The sequence below is a fragment of the Belonocnema kinseyi genome, chromosome 3 (genome assembly GCF_010883055.1).
Source record: "Belonocnema kinseyi isolate 2016_QV_RU_SX_M_011 chromosome 3, B_treatae_v1, whole genome shotgun sequence".
NCBI lineage: Eukaryota > Metazoa > Arthropoda > Insecta > Hymenoptera > Cynipidae > Belonocnema > Belonocnema kinseyi.
The window spans coordinates 36,743,305-36,751,439 of NC_046659.1; positions in this window are offsets into that span (position 1 = coordinate 36,743,305).

Here is an 8,135-nt window from a genome sequence, read left to right on the forward strand (position 1 = left end):
CTCCAAATGAAAAAAATGGTATCTTCAAGAGTACAAGTCGTATAATTTCAATGATCGTTCTTTCTCTATTGTACAAATTTTATGTTCAGTAAGAAAGTTGTTCTTTGAAGACTTAGGACGACGCATTTTAAGAACAGTGCAAGGACATAAATTGAGAATAAGTATATGGTGTTCAATTATTTGCTACATATTTGTAAACGAATTCAAACGCATGGTTAATTGTTGTTTAATAAAAATTATTCATTATTGTTTTTTAATATTCGGCCTTTCCTTTAATGTTTAAACATGGAAGCTTTTTTGTTATGGCAATAATGTACATATCTTCTTTTAAAATTATCTCATTGCAAAATTCTTAATCTTTTTCATCGTGGGTCGAACAATTAACAACTTTTTGGCTGCAAAACCTGTACACTCCTGCAGATTATTGTATATAGCTGTATATTCTTTTAGTTGTGCTTTTTCTTAAATTCTTATGGGAAATTGATTCTACAATTATAATACAACAATGCACAATAAAATACGAAACAAAAGTGCACAATTCGTCTGAATAACAAAAAAAGTTTCACTTCGGTGTCATTTTGTTTGAAATTTATCGTATTTATGTGTAGATTCTTGCAAAAATGGTTTTAGGTGTTTTTACTTTTTGTAAACAATTTTTCAACAGGAAACATTCCTACTGCTTATATTCCGTTCCAGTTTGTCTACATCGTTCCTTTTTTGAAGAGAACAGTCAATATAACCGAACTTTTGAGCGCGAAGCGCTAGTTCTTCAATAGGGAATGTCATCGTCAAAGCCGAATGTGCTTTGTTCGCCTTTTTTTTAAAAGCATCGCGAAGCTCCTCGCGAACTGCTAATATCTTGGCACAGTGGGCATATTTTGGCATACCATGCTGAGCCACATTCCTTTGCAATAAATGTGAAAATTATCGATTAAAATCAATAATTTCTTAAGAGATAATTAATCAATTGCTGGAAAAATAGATATAGCGTGACAAATTGTCATACAACAGTACAGGTATGAATAATAACACGAAAATTCTTGTTTTGTCTAGAAAATTTTACAATTTTCAGATATTTTGTAGTTAGAAATAAATTTTCTTGGTAGAAAAGGCATTTTTTTGGTTACTATTTAGTTGAAAATTCAACCGTTATTTTAAAAATCGAATCGCTTTGTTGAAAATTTGTTTAATATATTAATTTTCAAATAAATTATTTGATCGAGAAATTGATGTATTGATTTAATAATTCATATTTTCTGGTGAAAAATTAATCTTCTTGGTAAAAAAATTAACTTTTTTTGGAAAATGTAACTAATAAGCTGAAATCTTTTTCCTTTCTGAGAATTAATTTTCTTAACTTTTAAATTTATGAACTTAAATTAATTAGTTTTCTTGTATATTCATATTTCGAAATGAAAATTGAACTTATCAAGTTGCGAAAACAAACGTGTTTTAATGAAGCTCCCTATTTTTGAACACAAAATAAATCATCTTAAATGAAAGTTTATCCTTTAATTAGAAACGCAATTGCTTGGTGAAAAATAAATCTATCTTGTTTCAGATATGAAATATTTTCTTCAAAATACGTCTTTTTTCGTAAATTAATTATTTTTTTTAAATAAAAATCTTTTTGTTTCAAATATTAACTGTTACATGCTACGTTATGAACTCATATTCAAATTCATCTATTTGGCCATATAAGTTTTAGATGTGAAATATTTTCTTAAAAATACGTCTTTTTTCGTAAATTAATTTTTTTTTTAAATTAAAATCTTTTGGTTTCAAATATTAACTGTTACATGTTACGTTATGAACTCATTTTCAAATTCATCTATTTGGCCATAATAGTTGAATTTTTCTTAGAAAATTCATTTCGTTCTTCAACTTGCGCATTCAAGAATTTGCGCAAAAATTGGACTATTTGGCTAAAAATAAACTTTTTTGTCGAAAATTCATATTTTTGTTTTAAAATGAAACTACGACTATACAACCATCGTTTTGGTTGAATATTAAACTATCTTGTTAAAAATTTTCGTGACTGCCCCAGTAATTGTCGATTTACCTTATTTCGTAGAACATTAGCTTGTTGTTTCAAATTCAAATTTTGGTATTAGATAAGTGAACTGAAATCTTTTTTGGGTGATAATCCAACTGTTTTTGTTTTGCTTTGAAAATTTGTTCTTTCAATTGAAAAATTCACATATTTTAGTGGAAACTGCATCCTTCTTAGGTGAAAATGCAATTGTTTGGTTGAAAATTTAACAATTTTCAACCTCTTGGGTTGAAAATTAAACTACTTTGATCAAATTTTACGTATGTTCATAGAAAAATTACTTTTTGTTTAAAACTCATACTTTAATGCTGAAAAGTCAAATTACAATCTTTTTTGAGTAAAAATTCAACTTTTTTTTAATTTGTGTTATATTTGAAAAATATATATATTTTTCGCAGAAACAGCATCTTTCTTAAATAAAAATGCAACTGTGTTGGTTAAAAATTCAACAATCTGCTTAAAAAGGCGCCCTTTTCGGTTGAAAATTTAACTGTTAAGTTGAAAATTCAGCAACTTTGTAGAAAATTGACAAGTTTAAAATTTATATTGAAGTGTTGACATTTTTTGAAATAGAGCTGTATCTGTTTGTTTGAAATGCAACTATTTTGTTAAAAATTATTTTTGTATTGCTGAAAATTCATATTTTCTATTTAAAAATTCAATATCGGTGCATAAAATTCGGCTTGCCCTGAACATGAAACAATTTAGGAAAACGTTTTTTGTCTTTTACCACTGAAAACCTTTATTTGATGAAAAATCGTTTTTTGGTGGTAACATTAACTTTTTAAAATGAGATTTCATCTTTCTCCATTGAAGTATCAACTATTACAGTTTTGTTGTTATTGAGGATTCATGTTTTAATTATGAAAATGTAATTATTTTTTGAAAATTTTTTTATTTGGTTAAAAGTTCAAGTATTCTGTTAAAATCTCCTCTTTTATGGCAGAAAAGTAATTTTTGTTACAAGTAAATATAAGTAAATTAGAACACTTTTATTATGTATCCGAAATATTATTTGATTCCGTTAATAAAATATTTGATCTTAAACATATTACAAGATGAAAATTTTTGTATTTGAATGCTAACGGTCAGGAATTTACAAAAATTGCTTAAAAAATCTAAGAATTAGGACAATCAAGTTAGGACTTCTTGTTTTTGAAAATTTATTTTTTAATTAAAAATGTAATTATTGCAGTTGAAGGTTCATCATTTTATTTGAAAAGTAATTTCTTAAATTAAAAATGCAACATTTTTTTGAAAGTTCGTTCTTTTTGAAGTAGGAAATTAGTTTTTTAATGTAAAATGTAACTGTTTCATTTCTGGTAGGAAACTTATCTTCTTGATTCAAAATTTACCTCTTTCTCTAAAAATTTATGTATTTGGTGAAATATGAGCCTTCTTAAGTTTTTATGTATAAATTAAAATACTTAATTAAATGTTGTACTACATGGTTAAAATTTCAGTTCATTGGTTGAGGGGCTTAAATATTTTGTTGAAATCTCTTTTTAGGTTAAATATTACTTTTTTAAGTAAAAATTTAACCATTCCATTTTTTATTGAAAATTCAGCTATTGAGGTTTCTATTTAGAATTTATCGTAGATATTTAGTTTGTAAATGCAACTGTAGAAAGTAAAGTATAAGTATTTTCTTAAAAATTCATATAATTAATAGAAAATTTCACTATTTTGTTAAAAATTAGTATTTTTTTTATTGAAAATTGATTAGTTGTGGTAGCAAATTCATCTTTCTTGGTTGAAAATTCAAGAGTCTTCCAACAATATCGTCTGTTTGTCAACATTTTTCTTCGTTAGTTCCACTATTTTTCCAAAAATTTGCAATCTGAAATTTTGAAGAATCAGTAGAATGCAATCTATTTACGACAATTCAGCTGTAAGTTGTATAGTTTCTATAATCGGCATAATCGCACCTCCACGATTCAAGTGATTAAATTCTAAGCCAAAATTCAAATTTTGCACTATCTACGGGGAAAATATATTTCAGTATTTTCACTGTAGCCATAACTGGTTTAGCTAGGCTTTGGAGGAGTCAGGGAGAAAGGAGGGACGTCAACCTATTGACAAATTTCCCTCTCCACTCGGTTCAAGTGAGAAGAGCACATCTGCCGAAGGAGTATCAAAAACCCGACCCGATCCCGAGCCGATATATCGACTTCCCGATCCAAAGTCGATTCAAGCTAAAACCGACACGATCCAAACCCGATACCAGCGACTGGGATCGAGCCGGGATCGAACCAATATCGGGAAAGATCGCTCGACGGCATCACTGTTGGTAACCACGCTGTCGTGGTTTCGAATCTTTTTCACAACTTTTTTTTTCGTATTGTAAACAAGTCAAATAATAATTTTTAATGCTTTCCCGGCGAATAAATTATTTTTTTTGAAAAATGTTACTCATAAATGAATATCACGCAGATACTTTTCAAATAATTTATTTGTATAATCGTAATTTTTTTTACATATTTGCGGGTGATAATCGTCATAGATTTATAAATAAATTCGCAGAAAACCTAATTTTGAAATTTGATAGTTTTGAAATTTATTGCTGGGTAACTTGATAAATTTAAAATTTATAAAAAAAAACTCAGTATTCGCCAGTTTTATAATTCTGGCATTATAATCAATATGAAAAATGGTACAAAATCGAGAAAAGTTGTTAGGCGACTTGATAAACTTTCAATTTATAAATAAATTTGCAGAGGGCCAACTTTCCCAATTTTGCGAATTCTAAATTTGTATTTTTGAAATTTATTCCTGGGTAACCTGATAAATTAAAAATTTTTAATCCAGTTATGGTTTCAAACTGGGTAAATTTACAAATTTACATACAATCATTAATGGGCTTATCTATCAAAGGACCCCGCAGCAAATGTACATGAAATGGCTTTCGGTCGATTTTGATTAAACTTCGTAAAATTGTAGTTCTCAGTGTCTCGATCAAAAGCACTATGGGGCACAAAGTCCGAAAATGGACAGTTTTCGATTTATAGAGGATTAAACATCCAACCCTTTTAAGAAACATTACCAAATATCTGGAAAACTGCAGCTCTGCGAAAAAAATGTTTCCTATGAAAGTTATTGGTCTCTAACGTGGAAATGCAAATAAAGTCATAGCCTTAAGACACAGGTCATTTTTCAAGGTCATTCAATGTAAACTTGTCATTTATTGCTAATATTCAGCCAATAAAGACAAGATATAAAGAGGAAATCAAAATAGAACCCATAAAGGCAAGAAATGAGAATGACTTAGTCAATAGCCAGCCAATGAAGGAAAATCATGAGAAGGATGTTTTCAAGACACGTCCTTCTTGACTCTCACGTAACTTACGCCCTTCTTGCCCCCCCCCCCCCAAGAAAGAAAACAAAGAAAGGACGAGCGATTTGTTTCTGAGTACATATTCCTGTTACAGCGGGCCCGTGTGGTACACTTGTTTTGGCTGCTCTTTTTTTCTTTTAATTGGCGATTGCTTTCTGCGTACACATTCACGATACTACGAGGCAGATTGCTACATGCGATTTTGTTATTTTGTTTTATTTTCTCTTTGAACTATGTTACTTCATGGATAAGTAAACGTTTGACCAGCTACATTGTATAGTCAGTCTAATTTTTTTTAATAGTGTTAGTAGAGTGTGTTTACTAAAGCAATTCCAATTTCATGCCTTCATTGGCTAGATATTGACAACATCCTGGACAAATCTTGCCTCCATTTGCTAAATAATGACTAAATCTCGCTCATCTCTTACCTTAATTGGCTAGATAATGATTAAATCGCACACATGACTTGCCTTCATTGGCCGGATATTGTCTTAATCAAGTTCATTTCATGCCTTCATTGGCTAGGTAATGACTAAATTTCGCTCATGCCTTGCCTTCATTGTCTTGATAATGACTAAATCGCACTCATTACTTGCCTTCATTGGCTAGATAATGACTAAATCTCGCTCATGTCTTGCCTTCATTAGCTAGATAATGACTATATCGCACTCATGACTTGGCTTCATTGGCTGGCTGTTGACTAAGTCATTCTCATTTCTTTCCTTTATGGGTTCTGTATTAATTTCCTCTTCACATCTTGTCTTAATTGGCTGAATATTAGCAATACATGCCAAGTTCTCATTGAATGACGTTGAAAAATGACCTGTGTCTTAAGGCCATTACTTTCTTTTCATTTCCCCGTTAGAGTCCAATAACTTTCATAGGGACCATTTTTTTCGCAGAGCTAGTTTTCGAGATATTTGGTAATGTTTCTTAAAAGAGTAGGATGTTTAACCCTCTATAACTCGAAAACTGTCCATTTGCGGACTTTGTGCCCCATAACACTTTTGATCGAGACATTGAGAACTAGAATTTTACGAAGTTTAATCAAAATCGACCGAAAGCCATTTCATGCACATTTGCTGCGGGGTCCTTTAAATTTTCTAAATTGAAGTGTGAGGAATTTTGCGTTAAAATAAGGAATAGTACATTATTTTAATAATCATTTAATTATTATTTATCTAAAAAGTTTTTTATAGTTTAATCTTTAAATCGCATTGTAATTTTCCAGGGCCTGAAATGCTTGCTGACAACTTTAAATTAATTTATTAAGAAATTTTATTACTACATTGTAATAGTTTTTTATAAATATTTCATTTAGTTGAGAAATAATTCTTTCAGAATACTGCAAACTTTAATAATAATTATTAATAAAATATATTTAAACGATGTAAACCAAAGAATAACACTGCCAACTGCAAAACGACCAACCACGTAATACATCTACAATTTCAAAAAATAACAAGATTTTTAATAACTTACATTTGTTAACTTTTACATTAATTAATAAATCACTATAATTTAAAAGTTGAACAAAAGTGGAAAATTTTTTAAAAAATTGCAAGTTTCGAGAATTATTGTAAGATAATATTATTATTATATATTATTGCTGTTAGGTTTAATTGATTATTGCCTTTTCGATTAATTCCAATTAAAGTATAGTGTATCTTAGGGTGGTCCAAAAAATGCCTTTCCGGCTACAGAGAAAGACCCCCCCCCCCCGTTCGAAATTTTCCATTTCTGAAGAAAAAAATCTTTACCTTTTTTTTCGAAATTCGAAGATTAACACGTGCCATCGGGAACTAATCGACAATTTGAATATTTACCATGACTTTTTAAACTATTGGCAATGGTTTCTACAAATTCAAACTATTTAAACAATTATTTATTTCTAAAAATGTAGAAAAATTGTATTTCCTGATTAAAATATAATTGTTGGTCATTGCTTGTAGATATTTGTTTATAAGTTTGTACGTATTGCTTGCAGTATTTATTTAAACAGTCTTTATTTGCTCAAGCAGTTTTTTTCAATAACCAAAAAAATGCAATAAAGTAGAGCCAATGAAATTATGTTTCTGACTGTATAGAATATAGAAAAAGTACATTTACCACTTTTTAATGGTTTAAACAAATATAATTTGTTTAAATAGTTACTTTTCCAAAAATAATAATAATATCGTACTTAATTGTATGTATTCTATTTCATTTCATTATATTAGTTATCGAAAAATGACTGCTCAAGCAAATAAAAATTATTTAAACAAATAGTAATTTCTTAAGCATTAGAAGAAATTTATCAACATCATGTAATTATTCAACAAAAAGTAGCATAGAATATCAATTTGTAAGAAAGTGGACACATCTGGCTTGGTTTATGGAAATTCTGAAATTGAACAATAATTAATTGTTTAAATAATTTCAATGTGTTTTTAGAAAAATGTACTAAGCTATGACAAAAATAACATTTCAATCAGAAAATACGATTATTTTGAAGATTTTTGAGGAATAAATAATTGTTTTCATAATTGACAATTGTTTAAAAAATAGAAAACCGTTTAAAAAGTCATGGTAAATATTGAAATTGTCAAATTTGGGACGCTACAGGAAGGGCGGTGGCAGTTTTTTTCTTAAAAAAAACCGAATACAAGCCACGCCCACTCCTTTTTCCAGATACCCTTCCCCTCGCCAGGTCCGTGTGTTTTAATTTCGAATATAATACGACGCCCTGAGCGCGCTTAAACTTGGCAA